This window comes from Pongo abelii, chromosome 8 (genome assembly GCF_028885655.2).
Source record: "Pongo abelii isolate AG06213 chromosome 8, NHGRI_mPonAbe1-v2.0_pri, whole genome shotgun sequence".
Classification (NCBI taxonomy): Eukaryota; Metazoa; Chordata; class Mammalia; order Primates; family Hominidae; genus Pongo; species Pongo abelii.
This window is the reverse complement of record NC_071993.2, coordinates 57506789-57528920: the sequence shown is the minus strand read 5'-3', so window position 1 is coordinate 57528920 and position 22132 is coordinate 57506789. Positions and strand designations below refer to the sequence as shown.

Here is a 22132-nt window from a genome sequence, read left to right as displayed (position 1 = left end):
AAACTAATTTTGGAACCTGTTTTCCATTGGTACATTTGACAAAACCATCACCCACAATAACTTGAAGGTTAGATAATAAACCTTGTATGCTTGTAGCTCCAGGAGAAGAGACTAGAAAACAAAATATTAACATTGGCTGCATATGACATGCTAATTTAAGGAAGAGATGTACCAAGAAAACAATGAATTAATTTGTAGGGCAGGAATGGAAGGGAATAGAGAGTATAGAAACTCAGGAATTTGCAGGATTGAGAGTCGACTTTTTTTTTTTTTTTGAGATGGAGTCTCGCTCTGTCGCCCAGGCTGGAATGCAGTGGCGCGATCTTGGCTGACTGCAAACTCCGCCTCCCAGGTTCACGCCGTTCTCCTGCCTCAGCCTCCCAAGAAGCTGGGACTACAGGCGCCCGCCACCATGCCTGGCTAATTTTTTGTATTTTTGGTAGAGACAGGGTTTCATCGTGTTAGCCAATGTGTTTTATTTCCAATTAATAAACTAGAATTTAGAGGAAATTTAAACAACAAAAAAGACTATTAGAACTCATATTTCAGGCAAGGATCCAACCAAGATTATTTCTGTCACATCCATCAATAAAATCTCTGAATAGATTTAGTTGTCACCCAGTAAATCCTCTCAACTGGATGTAATGGTTCAGGAAGAAAAGAACAAAAGTGCTGCCCTCTGTATTAGTTTGCCAGGGTTGTCATAACAAAGTACCAGAAACTGGGGATTTAAACAACAGAAACTTGTTTTCTCACAGTTCTGGACACTAGAAGTGCAAGATCAAGGCGTTGGCAGGGTTGGTTTCATTATGAGGCCTCTCTCCCTTGCTTCTAGATGGCCATCTTCTTCTTTTGTCTTTGTATTGTCTCTCCTTCATGTGTATCTATGTCCTATTTTTTTTTTTTTTTTTGAGATGGAGTCTCACTCTGTTGCCCAGGCTGGAGTGCAATGGTGCCATCTTGGCTCACTGCAACATCTGCCTCCTGGATTCAAGCAATTCTCCTGCTTCAGCATCCCAAGTAGCTGGAATTACAGGCACATGCCACCACATCCAGCCAATTTTTGTATTTTTAGTAGAGATGGGGTCTCACCATATTGGCCAGGCTTGTCTTGAACTCTTGACTTCACCATGCCTTGGCCTCCCAAAGTGCTGGGATTACAGACATGAGCCACCACTCCCGGTCTTGTCCTAATATATTTTTATAAGGACACTGGTCATACTGGACTAGGGTCCACCCCATTTACCTGATTTAAACTTAATTATCTCTTTAAAGACCCCGTCTCCAAATACAGTCACATTCAGAAGTATTGGGAGTTAGGACTTCAATGTGTGAAATTCAGGAAGATATAATCCAGCCAATAACACTCTCTCACTGTATTAGTCCATTCTCACACTGCTATAAAGAACTACCTGAGGCTGGGAAATTTATAAAGTAGAGAGGTTTAATTGACTCACAATTCTGCAGGCTTAGTAGGAAGCATGACTAGGAGGCCTCAGGAAACTTACAATCATGGCAGAAGGTGAAAAGGAAGTAAGCACCTTCTTCCCATGGCAGAGCAGGGGAGAGAGAGAGAGTGAAGGGGGAAGAGCCATATACTTTTTTATTTTATTTTATTTTGTTACTATTATACTTTAAGTTTTAGGGTACATGTGCACAACGTGCAGGTTTGTTACATATGTATACATGTGCCATGTTGGTGTGCTGCACCCATTAACTCGTCATTTAGCATTAGGTATATCTCCTAATGCTATCCCTCCCCCCTCCCCCCACCCCACAACAGTCCTCAGTATGTGATGTTCCCCTTCCTGTGTCCATGTGTTCTCATTGTTCAATTCTCACCTATGAGTGAGAACATGTGGTGTTTGGTTTTTTGTCCTTGTGACAGTTTGCTGAGAATGATGGTTTCCAGTTTCATCCATGTCCCTACAAAGGACATGAACTCATCATTTTTTATGGCTGCATAGTATTCCATGGTGTATATGTGCCACATTTTCTTAATCCAGTCTATCATTCTTGGACATTTAGGTTGGTTCCAAGTCTTTGCTATTGTGAATAGTGCCGCTATAAACATACATGTGCATGTGTCTTTATAGCAGCATGATTTATAATCCTTTGGGTATATACCCAGTAATGGGATGGTTGGGTCAAATGGTATTTCTAGTTCTAGATCCCTGAGGAATTGCCACACTGACTTCCACAATGGTTGAGCTAGTTTACAGTCCCACCAACAGTGTAAAAGTATTCCTATTTCTCCACATCCTTTCCAGCACCTGTTGTTTCCTGACTTTTTAATGATCGCCATTTTAACTGGTGTGAGATGGTATCTCATTGTGGTTTTGATTTGCATTTCTCTGATGGCCAGTGATGATGAGCATTTTTTCATGTGTCTTTTGGCCGCATAAATGTCTTCTTTTGAGAAGTGTCTGTTCATATCCTTCGCCCACTTTTTGATGGGGTTGTTTGTTTTTTTCTTGTAAATTTGTTGGAGTTCGTTGTAGATTCTGGATATTAGCCCTTTGTCAGATGAGTAGGTTGCAAAAATTTCCTCCCATTCTGTAGGTTGCCTGCTCACTCTGATGGTATTTTCTTTTGCTGTGCAGAAGCTCTTTAGTTTAATTAGATCTCATTTGTCAATTTTGGCTTTTGTTGCCATTGCTTTTGGTGTTTTAGACATGAAGTCCTTGCCCATACCTATGTCCTGAATGGTATTGCCTAGGTTTTCTTCTAGGGTTTTTATGGTTTTAGGTCTAACATTTAAGTCTTTAATCCATCTTGAATTAATTTTAGTATAAGGTGTAAGGAAGGGATCCAGTTTCAGCTTTCTACATATGGCTAGCCAGTTTTCCCAGCACCATTTATTAAATAGGGAATCCTTTCCCCATTTCTTGTTTTTGTCAGGTTTGTCAAAGATCAGATAGTTGTAGATATGCGGCATTATTTCTGAGGGCTCTGTTCTGTTCCATTGGTCTATATCTCTGTTTTGGTACCAGTACCATGCTGTTTTGGTGACTGTAGCCTTGTAGTATAGTTTGAAGTCAGGTAGCATGATGCCTCCAGCTTTGTTCTTTTGGCTTAGGATTGACTTGGCGATGCGGGCTCTTTTTTGGTTCCATATGAACTTTAAAGTAGTTTTTTCCAATTCTGTGAAGAAAGTCATTGGTAGATTGATGGGGATGGCATTGAATCTATAAATTACCTTGGGCAATATGGCCATTTTCATGATATTGATTCTTCCTACCCATGAGCATGGAGTGTTCTTCCATTTGTTTGTATCCTCTTTTATTTCATTGAGCAGTGGTTTGTAGTTCTCCTTGAAGAGGTCGTTCACATCCCTTGTAAGTTGGATTCCTAGGCATTTTATTCTCTTTGAAGCAATTGTGAATGGGAGTTCACTCATGATTTGGCTCTCTGTTTGTCTGTTATTGGTGTATAAGAATGCTTGTGATTTTTGCACATTGATTTTGTATCCTGAGACTTTGCTGAAGTTGCTTACCAGCTTAAGGAGATTTTGGGCTGAGACGATTGGGTTTTCTAGATATACTATCATGTCATCTGCAAACAGGGACAATTTGACTTCCTGTTTTCCTAATTGAATACCCTTTACTTCCTTCTCCTGCCTGATTGCCCTGGCCAGAACTTCCAACACTATGTTGAATAGGAGTGATGAGAGAGGGCATCCCTGTCTTGTGCCCATTTTCAAAGGGAATGTTTCCAGTTTTTGCCCATTCAGTATGATATTGGCTGTGGGTTTGTCATAGATAGCTATTATTTTGAGATACATCCCATCAATACCTAATTTATTGAGAGTTTTTAGCATGAAGGGTTGTTGAATTTTGTCAAAGGCCTTTTCTGCATCTATTGAGATAAACACGTGGTTTTTGTCTTTGGTTCTGTTTATATGCTGGATTACATTTATTGATTTGCATATGTTGAACCAGCCTTGCACCCCAGGGATGAAGCCCACCTGATCATGGTGGATAAGCTTGTTGATGTGCTGCTGGATTCAGTTTGCCAGTATTTTATTGAGGATTTTTGCATTAATGTTCATCAAGGATACTGGTCTAAAATTCTCTTTTTAGGTTGTGTCTCTGCCTGGCTTTGGTATCAGGATCAGATCTCATGAGAACCCATTCACTATCATGAGAACAGAAAGGGAGAAATCTGCCTGCATTATCCAATCACCTCTCACCAGGCCCCTCCTCCAATTTGACATGAGATTTGGGCAGGGACACAAATCCAAACCATATTACTCACCAAGCATGATGGGCTCCTTGTTCCTGGTACCAAATAGATAGATAGGTGGAGCTGTGTCAAGAAGAGAATGGTGGGCCAGGCTTGGTGGCTCATGCCTGTAATCTCAACACTTTGGGAGGCTAAGGCAGGCAGATTGCTTGAGCTCGGGAGTTCGAGACCAGCCTGGGCAACATGGTGAAACCCTGTTTCTACCAAAAAAAAAAAAATAATACAAAAATTAGCCAGGCATAGTGGCATGTGCCTATATTCCCAGCTACTTAGGCTGAGGTGGGAGGATTTCTTGAGCCCAGGAGACAGAGGTTGCAGTGAACTAACTTGTGCCACTGCACTCCAGCCTAGGTGACAGAGTGAGACCCTGTCTCAAAAAAAAAAAAAAAAAAGAAAAAAAAAGGAAAAGAAAAGAAAAGAACTATGTGCCGGGAGCAGTGGCTCATGACTGTAATCCCAGCACTTTGGGAGGCTGAGGCGGAAGGATCACTTGAGGTCAGGAGTTCAAGACTAGCCTGGCCAACATGGTGAAATCCTGTCTGTACTAAAAATACAAAAAATTAGTTGAACGTGGTGGCGCACACCTGTAATCCCAGCTACTTGGGAGGCTGAGGCATGAGAATCACTTGAACCCAGGAGGCAGAGGTTGCAGTGAGCCAAGATCATGTCATTGCACTCCAGCCTGGTGACAGAGTGAGGTTCTGTCTCAAAAACAAAACAAAACAAAACAAAACAAAACATAAAACTATGAATATGCTGTTGCAAATGAGGCTGATTAGAATTAGATAGTGCCACATAAATAAAGAGCCTGGACGTGACATTAAATGTTCCTTAAAAACCTCCAGCATTCTTTTTTTTTTTTTTTTTTTTTGAGATAGAGTCTCACTCTGTCACCCAGGCTGGAGTGTGCAGTGGCGTAATCTTGGCTCACTGCAACCTCTGCCTCCCAGGTTCAAGTGATTCTCCTGCCTCAGCCTCCTGAGTAGCTAGGATTACAGACATGTGCCACCACACCTGGCTAATTTTTGTATTTTTAGTAGAGATGGAGTTTTGCCATGTTAGCCAGGCTGGTCTTGAACTCCTGACCTCAGGTGATCAACCCACCTCAGCCTCAGAAAGTGCTGGGTTACAAGCATGAGCCACTAAGCCTGGACAAAAAAAACCCTCAAGCCTTCTATAGACAAGAAACAAGCTCAGAACACTGCTTAGCTTCCAAAGAGTGCATAGTCTCCAATGCCCACTTCAGAAAATGCCAAGCAGGATAATAGAAAGGGAGGGACCCTTTCCCAGAAGCTAGTCAAAAGGTATAGAGAATAATGAATTGGGAACCCCTCCTAAAGATCAGAATAAGTGTCTAATTCAAGGAATATTTTCTACACACAGGGTAGCAGGACCTCACAGTATCTTGCCATGGACCAATGTTCGTTCTGTATCTTCATTCATTCCCTTTTGATGGAATGTCTTTGTGGTAACCTCTCTCTGTTCCACCATTGTGTATTGGATTTGTAAGGAGCAGATAATTTGTCTTTTTAGTTCATAGAGTCTTTCAAGTTGAAATGAAAAGTCACTAGACAGTAATTTTCAGTCATACAAAAATATAAAGATCTCTAGTAAATGCATGGGCAAATATAAAAATCAGTATTATTGTAATTTTGGTTTGTAAACCAATTTTTCTCTTCCACAGGATTTAAAAGACAAATACATAAAAATTACAAATCTACATTAATTAGTACACAATGTATAAAGATGTAATTTTGACATTAATACCATAAAGTAGGGGAGAGAAGAGCTTTATAGGAGTGTTTGTATGGCATTGAAGTTAAGTTTGCATCAATTTAAATTAGATTGCTATAACTTTAGGATGTTATGTGTAATCCCCAAGGTAATCAAAAATTGTTCTATCAAAAAATATTGATATAACTAATGCAGGAACAGAAGGCCAAACACTACATGTCCTCATTTATAAGTGGGAGCTGAACAATGAGAACACATGGACACAGGGACCCCTGGGGCCTGTTGTGGAGGTGGGGCATTGGGGGAGAGAGAGCATGAGGAAGAATAGCTAATGCATTCTGGGCTTAATACCTAGGTGATGGGTTGACAGGCATAGGAAACCACCATGGCACATGTTTACCTATGTAACAAACCTGCACATCCTGCACATGTACCCCAGAACTTAAAATAAAATAAAATAAATATTGATAGAATAAATACAAAAGGAAATGAGAAAGAAATCAAAATGTGGCACCGAAAAAATGTAACTAAACACAGCAGATGAGAGTAAAGGAGCAAGTAAGAGCCAACAAAGCTATAAGACATAAAAAACAAATAATAAAGCAGCAAAAGCAAATCTTTCCTTATCAGTAATTACTTTAAACGTAAATAGGTTAAAATCCCCAGTCAAAAGGAATAGAACGGCAGAATGATTCAACTACATGCTGTCAATAAGAGACTCATTTTAGAGCTAAGGACACAAACAGATAGAAAATGACAGGATAGAAAAAGATATTCCATGCAAATAGTAACTAAAAGATTGACTGGGGTGGCTATAATAAAATCAGACAAAACAGACTTCAAATTAAAAATAGTTACAAGAGACAAAGGAAGACATTGTCTATTGATAAAATGGTTAAAACAGCAATAAGATATAACAATTATAAACATATGAACCCAACATCACATCTCCAAAATATATGAAGCAAACACTTACAGAATTGAAGGGAGAAACAGTTCTACAATAATAATCAGACACTTGGCTGGGCGCAATGGCTCGTGCCTGTAATCCCAGCACTTTGGGAGGCCGAGGCGGGCAGATCACCTGAGATCAGGAGTTTGAGACCAGCCTGACCAACATGGAGAAACCCCATCTATATTAAATACAAAAATAGCTGGGCATGGTGGCACATGCCTGTAATCCCAGTTATTTGGGAGACTGAGGCAGGAGAATCACTTGAACACAGGAGGCAGAGTTTGCAGTGAGCTGAGATCACACCATTGCACTCCAGCCTGGGCAACAACAGCGAAACTCCATCTCAAAAAAATAAAAATAAAAATAACTGGACACTTAAATATTCCACTTTCAATGATGAATACCACAACCAGATCAAAGATGAATAAGGAAATAGAAGACTTGAGCAATACTGCAATGGACAGAATGTTTATGTTCCCCCAATATTCATATCTTGAAATCCAACCCCAAACATAATGGTATTAGGAGGTGGGGACTTTGGAAAGTTAGGTTATGACAGCAGATTCCTCATGAAGGAGAACAGTGCCCTTACAAAAGAGACCCCAGACAGATCCCTCAGTCCTCCAACCACACGAGGTAACAGTGAAAAGATGGTTGTCTATAGGGAAGCAGGCCCTCACCAGACGCCAAATTTACTGATGCCTTCATCTTGGACTTCCCAGCCTCCAGAACTGTGAGAAATAAGTTTGCATTGTTCATAAGCCACCCAGTTTATTATATTTTGTTATAACACTCTAAATAGACTAAAACAAACACTATAAACCAACTGAACCTAACAGACATGTATAAGAGAATATACCATTTTTCTCAAGAGCACATGGAGCGTTCTCTAAGAGAGACCACATTATAGGTCACAAAACTAGTCAATAAATTTTAATAGATTGAAATCATACAAAGTATCTTTTTTATCACAATAGAATTAAACTAGAAATCAATAACAGAAGGAAAGCTGGAAAAACCACAAAAACATGGATATTAAGCAATATACTCTTACATAACCAACGGGTCAAAAAAGAAATCACAAAGCAAAATAGAAAATATCTTGAGACAAATGAAAACAAAAATGCAGCATGCCAGGCTGGGTGTGGTGGCTCATGCCTGTTATCCCAGCACTTTGGGGGGTCAAGGTAGGCAAATCACTTGAGTTCAGGAGTTTGAAACCCACCTGGGCAATATGGTGAAACCCTGTCTCTACCAAAAACACAACAAATTAGCCAGGCATGGTGGTGCATGCCTGCAGTCCCAGCTACTTGGCACGAATTGATAGGAGGATGGCTTGAGCCTGGAAGACAGAGGTTGTAGTAAGCCAAGATCGTGCCACTGCACTCCAGCCTGGGTGACAGGTGATCACCTGTTTCAAAAAGAAAAAAAAAAAAAGCAGCATGACAAAACTTACAGGAGCACTCCTAAGAAGGAAATTTATAGCTATAAATGATTACTTTAAGAAGGAGAAAGACCTCAAATCAACAACCTAACTTTACACCTTAAGGGACTAGAAAAAGCACAAATTAAACCCAAAGCTGTCAGAAGGAAGGAAATAATAGTCAAGCAGAGACAAATAATACAAGAAATAGAAAACCTATGGAAAAACACTGAAGACAGAAGGCCAATATTGTATCATTTCACTTATATGAGGTACCTAGAATAGGCAAAGTCATAGATTCAGAAAGTAGAATAGTGGTTACCAGTGGCTGTTGTGAAGGGAGAATAGGGAGTTATTGTTTAATGGGTGCAGAGTTTCAATTTTTAACAATTCTAGAGATTGTTAGTGGTGATAGTTGCACAACAATGTTTGTTTGTTTGTTTGTTTGTTTTTGAAACGGAGTCTGGCCCTGTCACCCAGGGTGGAGTGCAGTGGCCTGATCTCGGCTCACTGCAAGCTCCGCCTCCCGGGTTCACGCCATTCTCCTGCCTCAGCCTCCCGAGTAGCTGGGACTACAGGCGCCCGCGACCACGCCCGGCTGATTTTTTGTATTTTTAGTAGAGACGGGGTTTCACCCTGTTAGCCAGGATGGTCTGCATCTCCTGACCTCGTGATCCACCCACCTCGGCCTCCCAAACAATGTTAACATACTTAATGCCACTAAATTGTATACTTAAAAATGGTTAAAACGATACATTTTATGCCATGTATATTTTATCACAATTTAAAAGATCATTCATCAGGATCAAACAACAGTCTTCAGTTTTGCTCCATGCTTTCAGATAAGAATTTAGGGAACTGATTTTGTCATTATGTTCTAAGTTATACATTTGGAAGAAGTGACCCTATGCTGGGTTGTTTGAATTCCTCATACCCCTCATAATAATCTATGGAAGATGATATGTGTTCTCCTAGAATCTTGGCCTCAATTGGACACTTAATTTTATTTGACTAGAAGCAAGAACTTAACTCTTTTTAATTTACTTTTAATTTTTTCGCTGCTCTGAAGGTACATCAGGGAACTTAACTCTTTTGTAACTAGATACAAAAGGCTACTAGATTCCCACTTTGGAATATGAATGAGAATTTCACTGTCCTATTTTCATGGCATCATGATTGCCAAACACCTTCTCTTCCCTTGGGATTTTAGCCCTCAGTCCATTCTTTTGTACCACTTTCTATGTCATTTGAGATTCTGGGATATAAAATAAACAAACAAACAAAAACCCCAGCCGATTATGAATAACTGAAGCAAAGTATATTTATGAATTGGAGGAATAATCTATTTTGAATATGCATTCAAAATAGCTGGGCTTGTAAATAGAAGTGGCCAAAAGAGCTATAGAGGACAAAGAAGAAGGAAAGAGGAAATGTAGCAAATGTCCTCTGCTCATCAGCTACCCTGGCTGTGCTGAAAGCCTTCTTTTTTTTTTTTTTTTTTTTTTTGAGACAGAGTCTCACTCTGTCCCCTAGGCTGGAGTGCAGTGGCGCGATCTTGGCTCACTGCAACTTCCGCCTCCCGGGTTTAACCAGTTGAAGTGACTCTTGTGCCTCAGTCTCTGGAGTAGCTGAGATTACAGGCACGCACCACCATGCCCAGCTAATTTTTGTATTTTCAGTAGAGACAGGGTTTCACTATGTTGGCCAGGCTGGTCTTGAACTCCTTACCTCAGGTGATCCACTCACCTCAGCTTCCCCAAGAGCTGGGATTATAGGCATGAGCCACTGCGCCTGGCCATGTGCTGAAAGGCTTGTGACTTATCCTAGTGTTCTTGCAACATTAGCTCAATTTTCAAAGATTCAGAAAAAAAAAAAATCTGATTGATCAAACTGAGGTCACGTGTCCAGAATCCTGGTTCTACCATAAACTATGTGCTACTTCTGTAATTGTTGACAGAAAATCGACAAAAAATTATATATATTTATCAGGTGTAACATGATATTTGGAATAAGTATACACCCTTTCCATAGGAGATTTTAAAAAAGAAATATGTATATATTGTGGAATGGCTGAATTGAGCTAATTAACATTTATATTACCTCATACACTCATAAACAGAAAAGAAAAAAAAAGCAGATATATTTCCAACAGGCATCCAATAGCCTTTATGCCACTGTGCGTTGTAACCCTCTGAGAGATGGAAATGGTATCTGGCATTTCACACTTCTGAAGCAGGGTCCCACAGAGAATAGTCTGGAAAAACCAAAGTGAGGAGGTAATTGGACTTTTCCTTCCACACCTGGATTATCTCCCTACACGTAGTAAGCAGTTCTGTCCAGCATGCACTTGTGGAACTACCAGGAACTACCCATTTCTATGGGCAAAGGATGCTCCTCAGGGACCTCTGGTTTTTGCAACTCTCCCACCTGGCATTCCATAAAGGTGGTTCCCATACCCTTGCTGAGGCCAGCATTCATCCTGGGCCACCTGTCCTCTCTCACCTCATACCAAATCATTCACTGATTCTGATACTCTGGCCTCCAACCTTGCCACAGATCTTCTTTACTTAGCCTCATCTCACCCCTTATAACTGAAGCTGGAAATTGTACTTCTCACTTCCACTGAGGTACATCGACTAACTAGTCCCAACTCTTCAACCCTCTCTGCTTTCATATTCTTGAAAGAGCCCCATTGTTGGGAGTCAAAAATCTCCAACTCTGAGGATTTATTTATTTACTCTTTTATTTCTGTCCTTTTTTTCTCAGTATGTTTTGAAGCTTAAAATTTTTAAAAATTTTGTTCATAGAACAGCCAAATCCAATTTTTTAATTTTAATTAAAAAAAATTTTTTTTCATAGAACATGAAGCTTTGTTATTACGTATATACATATTTAGGATTCTCATGTTATCTTGATTAATTAACCCTTTTGTCATTATGAAATGTCCCTCTTTATCTATGGTAATATCCTTACCTTAAGATGTCTTTGATAATATTAATAGTATAGGCATGCCAGTCTTTTTTTTTTTATGCTTAGTGGTTTTAGGGTAGAGCTTATCCATTTTGTTTTCAACTTGTATCTTCTGTAAATAACAGTAATGTTTTGCTCTATTATACAGTTTCCCAATTTATTCCTTTTATTTAATTTGTTTTTCACTTAATGTAATTTTTATGTGGTTGGGTTTAAGAATACAATCTTGCTATTTGTTTATTTGTGCTACTTGTTCTTTGTATTGTCTCTCTTGGTTTCTTTTGGGTTAATAGGGCATTATTTTTTTAGTACCACATTTCATCTCCTTTATTGGTATTTTATCTACAGCTCTTTCTACTATGTTTGTAGTAGTTTCTCTGAAGACTACAATATGTAAACTTAATTTATCAAGTCTACTTTTTCTTTTTTTTCTTTCTTTCCTCTTTTGAGACAGAGCCTCACTCTGTTGCCCAGGCTGAAGTGCAATGGTATGTGCGATCATTGCTCACTGCAACCTCCGCCTCCTGGGTTCAAGTGATTCTCGTGCCTCAGCCTCCCGAGTAGCGGGGACTATAGTTGTACACCACCACACCCATCTAATTTTTGTATATTAAGTAGAGGTGGGGTTTCCCCATGTTGGCCAGGTTTGTCTTGAACTCCTGGCCTCAAGTGATCTGTCTGACTAGATCTCCCAAAGTGCTGGGATTACGGGTGTGAGCCACTGTGACTGGCATATCAAGTCTACTTTGTATTAGTATTATACCATTTCAATTATAATGTTAGGATCTTAAGACAGGATACTCCCACTTACCCTCTCTCATTCTTTTCCTTCAAATAATGAATAATTCCATGTTGAAATTATTCAAATAATTTTCTCCCCCCCACCTCCTTGCCTAATCCTTTCCTTCTGGGGCTCTGATTATAGGTATATTAGATGGCTTTACAGTGTCCCACAAGTCATTGAGATTCTGTTCAATTTTCTTTTCTTTTTTATTTTTATTTTTTGACAGTCTCGCTTTGTCGGCCAGGCTGGAGTGGAGTGCAGTAGCGTGATCTCAGCTCACTGCAACCTCCATCTCCCGGGCTCAAACAATTCTCCTGCTTCAGCCTCCTGAGTAGCTGGGATTATAGGTGTGTGCCACCACGCCCAGCTAATTATTGTATTTTTAGTAGAGACGGGGTTTCACCATGTTAGCCAGGCTGGTCTCGAACTCCTGACCTCAGGTGATCCACCTGCCTCAGCCTCCCAAAGTGCTGGGATTACAGGTGTGAGCCACCGTGCCTGGCCTCTGTTCAATTTTCTTGATCTCTATTCTTTGTTCTTCAGTTTAGATAATTTTTATTGACTGCCTTCAAGTTCATTCTTTCTTCTGCAGGTCCAATCTACTTTTAAGCTCTTTCAATACATTTTTGATTTCAGATATTGTATATGTTTATTTTAGGATTTGGTTCCTTTTTTTAGTTTCCATATCTCTCCTTAGTTTCCATATCTCTCCTGAAATTCCTGTCTTCTTCCTTTTTATATTTATCTTTTCCCATACATTTTTAAATATATTTATAATACTTTAAAATTCTGGTGGGCCAATTTCAACACTTGTGTCATTTGTTGGTCTGCTTCTAGTGACAATCTCCCTCTATATTGTACGTCACACTTTTCTGCTTTTTATCACTGCTAGCAAGTTTTTATTGCCTTCTAAATATGTGGTTGATACATTTTAGAGACTTTGAATTCTTCTGTCTTCCGCTTAAGAGTTTTTTTTGTTCTTGGAGGAAGTTTAATCACAAGCACATCATTTTGATCCTGTGGAAACTTGATTTTAGACTTTTCAGAGCAGGTCTGTTTCAATTTTGCCTTTAGTCCTCAGGCATAGTCCTTAGTCCTGGAAGTAGCCGTTACTCTTAGGTGTGTCCTTTCTGGGGTTTTAATGGAAAGCCAGAGTGTTTACCAAGCTTTTCCTTTTTAAAAAGTAATTAAGTTTTTTGGCCAGGCACAGTGGCTCATGCCTATAATCCCAGCCCTTTGGGAAGCTGAGGTGGGTGGATTGCTTGGAGCCAGGAGTTCGAGATCAGCCTGGACAACATGATGAAACCTCATCTCTACAAAAAAATACATAAAAATTAGCTGGGCGTGGCTGGGTGTGGTGGCTCATGCCTGTAATCCCAGCATTTTGGGAGGCCGAGGCGGGTGGATCATGAGGTCAGGAGTTCAAGACCAGCCTGGCCAATATAGTGAAACTCTGTCTCTACTAAAAATACAAAAATTAGCTGGGCATGGTGGGGCACACCTGTAGTTCCAGCTGCTTGGGAGACTGAGGCAGAAGAATCGCTTGAACCCGGGAGGCAAATGTTGCAGTGAGCCGAGATCACGCCACTCCACTCCAGCCTGGGCAACAGAGCAAGACTCTGTCTCAAAAAAAAAAAAAAATTAGCTGGGCGTGGTAGTACACACCTATAGTCCCAGCTACTTGTGAGGCTGAAGCAGGAGGATCACTTGAGCCTGGGAGGTGGACGTTGCAGTGAGCTATGATCACACCTCTGCACTCTAGCCTGGGTAACAGAGCAAGACACTGTCTCAAAATAAATAAGTATTAAAAATTGACAAAAATTATATATATTTATCATGTATAAAATGATATTTGGAATATGTACAGATCTGTTCTGTAGGAGATGAAAGAAAATAAAAGAAATATGTATACATTGTAAAATGGCTAAATTGAGCTAATAAACATTTATATTACCTCATATACTAATCATCTTTGTGGTGAGAACACCTAGAATCTATTCTCTTAGTGATTTTCAAGAATATAATACTGTACTTTGTGACTAACTATAGTCTCCACGTTGTAAATAGATCTCTTGAACTGCTTCCACCTGTCTAACTGAAATTTTGCCTCCTTTGATAACCATGTTCCTTACCCCCAAGTCCACCTCCCAAGATCATCTAATGTGAATTGATCATTCAATAAATGTTGTTAAACACTTAAAGAGCTGATTCTGATCTATTTTTATAAGAGATATCACTTTCACCAAAATCTCGGATATTAACTTAGAGCAAAGATTTAATAGTTTTAAAAAATCAGCCATAACAAAATAACAAAAACAATAATATAAACAAAACCAAACCTACCAATCAAGAAATTATAGAGTATATTTTCATAATTTCATAGACTGCCCAAGCATTTCAGCAAAGCAAAGCCACACTGAAAAATATTGACAAGTTCGTGTGCATAAAACTGTAAATCTTGTTTATAGGAAAAAATGCAATAAGCAGAGTTAAAATTTAAATGACAAACCAGGAAAAAATATTTGTGATTGTGTATGACAAACAAGAAGTTAATATTACTTGATGGGATCTGAGCTCTGCACTGTTTCTCTAGCACTGGGCAGCTGTTGAAACCTCTGGTCAGTGCTTGCTTTCCTCTGGATTCCTTGGAGTCTTGCCCTGTACTGGTGCAGCTTAGGAGTCAGCCAAGAATTCGAGAGGAGTTATATACAGATTTGGGGGTTCTCCCTCTGTTGGTCTCTTCTTTCTGGAATTTCTCCCCCCCTCCTCAATTTCAGCTGCTCTGGAAGCCCTGATTCTGGCCTGATTCTTCATCCCAGCCTGTTGGCCTCTTTCTGCTGGAGGTGTATCCACACCTCACCCCACTCCCACCTACATCACTCCAGACCCCCAGCACCGCAGAGTCTGGGGAGTAACCTCAGTTACTGATCAAAATCAGTTCTTTAAACGTTTAACAACATTTATTGAATAATCAATCCTTTATTCACAGTTTAAAAGTGTAGCTCTGTCATATTTAGGTGACTAGATGTGCTGATTTGTTTCTGATGTCTGTTCGTTCTGTTCCCTTAATCTGTTTATTTATCCTTCTGCTAGTCTCACAATGTTTTATTACAGTAATTTTCTTGAAGGAAAATTTGTATTATTTTAATTATTTTTATGTACAGAAAACTCAACAGTGTACATTTAACCCAGTTTAGTGGCCAATTCTTTAGCCTTTGCCTTTTTGAGCTTTGCGATGCGAACCACAGACTTGGGACCCAGGACATTGCCGCCGCAGTAACGGAGGATCTCATCGTATCTGTCGTTGTAATTGGTCCTGATAGCTTCCACCAGCTTAGCCAAAGCGCCTTTGCCTTTTGAGTTAACCTGTGTGAAGGCGACAGTGGTGCAGGTCTTCCTGTGGACTAGATGGCCCAGTCTTGCCTTCCCCTTGGTAATGCAGTAAGGGACCCCCATTTTACGACACAGGGCAGGCAAGAAGACAGCCAGCTCAATGGGATCCACGTCGTGTGCAATCACCATCGGCTGGGCTTTCTTGTTCTCCACCAAGGTGGTGACGGTATTAACTCCTGCTTGAAGGACAGATAGTTTCTTAGTGGGGACGTCCCCTTTGCCAACAGCTTTCTTCTCGGCCAGGGCCAACAGCCTCTGCTTCTTCTCTTGCTTTGTCTCTGGTCTGTACTTGTGAGTAGCTGTTTGGTGGTCCAGGGCCTAAGTGAACTGGTTAATCGCAGAAGGCACTTTCAGCTGCTTATAGAGTGATGGCTCTCTGCCTCTGCAACCTGATATAGCGGGGCCATTTCACAAAGCGGGTGAGGTCTCTTCTGGGCTGGATGTCCTGTCCAATGACAAAATTCTTGGGCCTTTTCTCAAACGGGGGATTCACCACTTTCTTGGCCTCCTGCTTCTTCACGACAGCAGAAGCCGGAGCCACCTTCTTCCCTTTGGCCTTCTTTCCTTTCGGCATCTTGGGAGACAGGAGGAGAGACCATTACAGTAATTTTATGGTACTTATTTTATTTGTGTCTGGCAAGACACGGGCCTCTGCTTGTTCTTTTTTTTTTTTTTTTTTCTTTTTTCCTAAAATTTCTCCAGGGTTTGCATGTATTTAACCCTGAAGATCACGTTTACAATTAACTTCTCAGGTTACAGACACTGTTTGTGCTTATGTTCATACTGCATCAGATGAAAGGTTATTTTGAGAACCTGGATACAGTACCGTGCTTTGGAACTCGTGGGAGAGTACAGGGGACGGGATGGGCGCAGCGAGGTTGCAGGGGGCGTCTACTGCTGTGGTTCCGGCAGCAAAGCCTCTCTAATGGGATCCACCACTTCTCTAAGGCACCTGCCCTCCTCTTTAGCCCGCGGCCGCAGACTCCAAGGCCCCGGGGTAGCTGGGGTCAGAGAAATGCAGGGCTCTGGCCAGAGGGGCCCTCGGCAGCGGTCTTCGGTTCCCATGAGGCCCAGGCAGCGGTTCCAGGCCTCCCGCCAGGGCCGCTCTCAGACTGGAGGGCGCGGAGGATACACGGAGCCGTTTGCCTGGGTTCGCGCTCGGCTGTCCTAGCTCACGGGGCGACCTCGGGGACGTCCAGCGTCCGCCCTGTCCCCCTGCGCCGCGTCTGAGCAGCCAGCCCCGGGCCAAAGGGTCGCGTTGGTTGGGGCGTGGGGCAGCTGGAGGGCTGCAGGTCCCCAGCGCCGCCTCCCGGGCGAGGGGCGGAGGCGCGGATCGCCGAAGTCAGCCCGACCCAGGTTCCGCGCCCTGGAGCCGGAATGCGTCCCAGGGCCCGCCGCACCCGGCGCTGGCCGGCGGCCAGTCCCCCAGCCGGTGGCTCCAAGATGCACTTAACGCCGTCTCCTATACCCCAGAATCCTCCTTAGAAACAGGCTCACCTTGCCACCCATTCCCCATCTCCCCACACATCCCTGCAGGGCCAGCCTCAGAGGTGCATGGATTTACTCCGCAGGCGCAGCAGAAACAGAGGTCAAAAAGCTGACATCCTGGAAGGATGCCTTCCTATGTCAGGAACACTCATGTTACCTAAACCCAGCTTCCCAAAAGTTTTATCATCATGGCACAGAGAAACCATGATAGTCTATGTAAAACACTATGGCTAAGCTGATGAGGCTTTGCAGAGGGCCAGGGAGCACAGGCCCAGGGGCTCCAGCTACCTCCAGCCATTCCCAATTCCAGGAGGGCTAAGGAACTCAATTTCTGAGCTCCTGAGCCCACTTGGGAAAGCTCTTGCCTGGACTCAGTGCCTCTTCACCCCACCTGATCACATGCCTCTCCGCAGTCAGGCACGTGATGCCCAGCCCCACTCCCAATCCTGGGAACCTCTATCTTTGTGTCATCAACAGGTACTGGACTGAGGAGGGAACCCTGCCCCTTCACGGGCTCAGAGGTGCCCAAGGCTCACAACCAGGTCCCTGGATCCCAGCCTCTTGTGGCACTAACCAGAGGCAGGGGCAGGAAAATCCATGACAGAGAGAAATGCAGTTCAGTTTTCTTCCAGGAGGTTGAAAACAAAATACTCAGAGATCCCCAGGCCTGGACTCTTTCTCACGGGAAAATATCACTTCTGTGCAACAAGTCTAAAGTTCAGAAACCTGAACCCAAGGAAACTGTAGTTCAGGGCTGGGCTACTGGGCAGAGGGGTCGGAAGCTCCAATTTTGCTTTTTAATTAGTCCTGGGATTTGCGGGGGAGGGTGCTGTGCTTAAAAAACCTTTAGGTGTTTGGGCTCCGGGTTCTGTAAAGTCAAATAATATTTTCGTTTGGGGTCCCCTTTGCTTTAATTTGGGCTTTTCCACTCAGTGTAGTCTGAGCTGCTGCAGAGCGCGGCAGTAGCTGTGCCAAGTGGAGGAACCACGCTGCAGAGGGGAGCTGGGGAGGGTGGGAGACTCCAGCCCTCAGAGCAGGGGCCAGATCCCTGACCAGCCCACACCCCGAATCTCACTGCAGGCATCTTGGGAAAATAAACCTCAAGAAGGTCCAACTTTGATGCACAATTATGTTTCTGGAGACACTTCCAGGTCATGGATTACCAGTCAATGAAAATGTCCTCACACTTTCCCCCAGTAACTAACAAAGTGGGCTACAATATAAATAATAAAAACCCAGCCTGTTGATTAGTTAGCCATTTTTAGAAGACAGAGCAAAAAACAGAAATCCTTATCAAAGACTGGCGCTGCGTTAGGCCAGCAATTCTGTTCGTTATGGCCAAATGCTGTCCCCATCTCTGTTTTCACAGCCTATGAAAAAGGGGAAATTCCAAAAAATACACGGCCTCATATTGTGTCTGTATGGAAGAAACAAACTATTTTTCCTTTGTGCTCACATCACAAAAATCAGTACAGAAGACTTCTGTGACCAAAATGCGTGGGGCTTTCTCCCCATCAATAAGCAAGCAATCAGTTCCGCAGCAGACACCAGCTGGAACCTCCAATTTAATTCCGACACTACCCAACTGGAGATGGCATCAGATCCCACAGTTTGAGGGCTCAGTCCTCAAGACAGCCCCCATTTCCGATGCCAATGGCAAGCCACTGGCTGTTTTACCTGTGCTTCTGACCAACCCATGCTAAATCAGGTTCCCATACCCCCTCTTTGGATTCCATTATTTTGCTAGCACAACTCACAGAATTCAAGGAAACACTTTGCTTACATTTACTCATTTACTATGAGGGATACTACAAGGGATACCTATAAAGAGATGCACAAACTGAGGCTTGTGGGAAAGGAAGGGATGCGGAGCTTCCATGCCCTCCGACGCCACCCTCCAGGAACTGCCATGTGTTCAGCTCTCCGGAAGCTATCTGAACCCTGTTCTTTTGGGTTTTTTGGAAGCCATGACTGATTAAACCACTGAACATTGGTGATCAACTTAACCTTCAGCCCCTCTCTCCTCCCCAGAGGTTGGTGGTGGGGCTGAAAATCTCAGTCCTCTAATCCTGCCTTGGTCTTTCTGGTGACCAGCCCCATCCTGAAGCTACGTAGGGGCTGCCAGGCACCAGTCAACTCAGTTGCATACAAATGACACTTATTACTTAGGAGATTCCAAGGATTTTAGGAGTTGTATGCCAGGGAACAGGGACAAAGACCGAATATATATTTCACAATATCACCAAATCTCAGAAACAAAGCTAAGGGGGCCAACGGCAAGTTTGGGCTCCTCCGAGGTGGCCTTGGAGGGCTGTTGAGCAACTCCACCATGTTCTTTCCAGAAGTCTCTTGGCTTCTACTTTAGGGCTTTAGCTGACAACAGGAGAAGTCCCTTTGTACATCTTCTTAATAAGATTCAACCGTGTGAGCCTTTTATTTATAATCATTGAGATAAATAGCAGAAGAAATACTAGTGGGTTGAAAGTGGAACTAGTGTCAACCTAAAATAATCAAAAGGGTCAGAATCTAGTGTTTTTGCTGAGCGCCATGGCACATGCCTGAAATCCCGGCATTTTGGGAGGTCGAGGCAGGTGGACCACCTGAGCTCAGGAGTTTGAGACCAGCCTGGGTAACATGGCAAAACCCCGTCTCTACCAAAAATACAAAAAATTAGCTGGGTGTGGTATGCCTGTAGTCCCAGCTACTCAGGAGGCTCAGGTGGGAGAATCACTTGAACCCGGGAGGTGGAGGCTGCAGTGAGTTGAGATTGCACCACTGAAGAATGAGACCCCATCTCAAAAACAAAAACAAACAAAAAAAACTATTTTTTTTTTTTTTTTTTTGGTAGAGACGAGGTCACACTATGCTGCCCAGGTTGATCCCAAACTCCTGGCTTTGAGTGATCCTCTTGCCTCAGCATTCCAAAGAACTGGGATTACAGGCATGAGCCACCATGCCTAGCCAGAATCTAATTTAAAGAGAGTTTATTGAATCATAAAGTTTGAGGAAACACCCAGAAACACCAACTCCAAAGGAATGGAGACAGCATTCCAATGTAGGGAAGTTAAGTTTTCCTTTACAGAGACAGAGGCGTTTTTAGCAGGATTACATTTTTCACACAAGGTTGACTCATGCTTACAGCACTTTGCCTGGTAGGCAGTGTTTTTTGTGGGGGAAAGGTACATTTTGCATTTTTTACAGAGGATGCAATAGTCATGTTTTCTCTCATCTCATCTAAGCAAAGCAGAATAATGAAGAAGAAATTATATAACAAGGGTCATTAATTAAGAAGGCAGGTTTTTGTCCCTGATGTTGTTTAATTCTCTCTAGTCATCATACAGAACCAGAAAAATAAGAAATTGAGTAAATCTATAATCTGAGAAACTCATCTATTATGTAATCTGAGAAGCTAATCTATAATCTGAGAAGTTGTAAACATATATGACTCAGATCACAGCCACATCTCTCTCAAGGTTTAAAGTGTTTTCGGGGTTCCAACAACATTTTTGTTTCATTTTGTTTTGTTTTGAGACAGAGTCTCACTCTGTTGCCCAGGCTGGAGTGCAGTGGCGCGATCTTGGCTCACTGCAACCTCCGCCTCTCAGGTTCAAGCTATTCTCCTGCCTCAGCCTCCAGGGTAGCTGGGATTACAGGCACACGCCACTAGGCCTGGCTAATTTTTGTAATTTTGGTACAGATGGGGTTTCACCATGTTGGCCAGGCTGGTCTCGAACTTCTGGCCTCAAGTGATCAACCCACCTCGGCCTCCCAAAGTGCTGGGATTACAGGCGTGAGCCAGCACTCCTGCCCCAACAGCTTTTAAATTATATTTATTTTCACATTTTCTCCCTCCTCTTTTTGCTAAGAACTTTGTAAGAGAGCATTGTAGATGAACTCAATCGTTTGGCTTCTTTTATGCTCAGGAATTTAGTCCCATGTCATTAGAAAGCCTAATTCCTAGGATGTCATAGCCCACTGGGAAGGGAGGAATGGACAAACTATGAAGCTGATGGAGTATTAGCCAAATTTAAAGCAACATGAAGGAAGTGACTTTGTGATCTGAGTCAGGTTACATGAGTATTTCAGTTAATGTCATCTTTCAAGTGGCCATTATTTTAGCCTTTCTAGTCACATTGACTCAATTGTAAAGAAATGTTATTACAGCAGTGTGGACAAAAACAGTACAAAACACAAATGATTATAATTCTCAGAATAAGGAACAGTTTTTGTCACCAAGTTTCCCAAGATCAAAACCAGCTATTTAGCCAGTTGCATGGAGAAGATTTTGGATCCGAAAAGTTTGTTATTTGGGTTTTTTATTAGCCATTAATTTAGTGATATTGTTTGATTTATCAGGGATAGAGACACAGCATTTAGCTTTTATGATAGCTCAGGTTCCCCTTGGATTGCAATAAGTTTGTCTAAAGCTATATAGCTTTGTAATACAGGCTTTCTCATGAGAATACTTTATTTAATCAAGATATTCATGTGGCTATTATTTAGGGCATTTTGTGCATAATTGGCTAGGATCTCTACATGTCAAATGCCACCTTCAATACCCAGTTGGGCAGAAAGATGGCAGCTAAGGGATCATACCAATGGAATACAAAACAAATCCAATGAAACTATAAATGAGGACAGTTTATGGAGTTGAAAGGGTACGAAGTATGTGAGCTCGTGCCCAGGCATAACCCAAAGAACACTGTCCTAACCATCTCAGGGGGTATTACCTTCCGATGAAACAGTTCATTAGGAGGCTCAGCCTTCTTCACATGTGAATCCAAGAGTCTGTATCTTCTAATTCTGCAGTGTAAGGGTTAGTAAGGAGTACCTGATAAGGTCCATACCACTTTGGTTTAACGGAGTTTTTTAAAAAATATCATTTCCAATGGATGAAATCTCCTGGTTGAAGTCCGTGGTGCTTGAAATTGTTGTCTCCCTGGAGCTCACTGTGAAAAGATTCATTTTCCAATTCATAATTTTTAGTTAATTTCATAATAAGGCCATTGTAATGGCAAAATATGCCTCCCTTTATTATTAAAGACAATTTCCTAGAGATAATTCCTTAGGTAATTCCTTAGATAATAACTAGTGTTTACCAAAAGGTGTTGACCTTAGATTAAGCAGAACCAGAGGAAGA

The 22132-nt window shown here is 42.0% G+C and overlaps 1 protein-coding gene and 1 pseudogene across 1 annotated transcript in view; one reads left to right on the top strand and one right to left on the bottom strand.

Moving 5' to 3' along the window:
• LOC100451245 (melanopsin) overlaps positions 1-22132 on the top strand; it is a 122658-nt gene that overhangs the window by 3088 nt on the left and 97438 nt on the right. The gene's annotated exons all lie outside the window — the stretch shown is intronic.
• On the bottom strand, positions 15229-16078 carry LOC100451624 (large ribosomal subunit protein eL8-like; annotated as a pseudogene).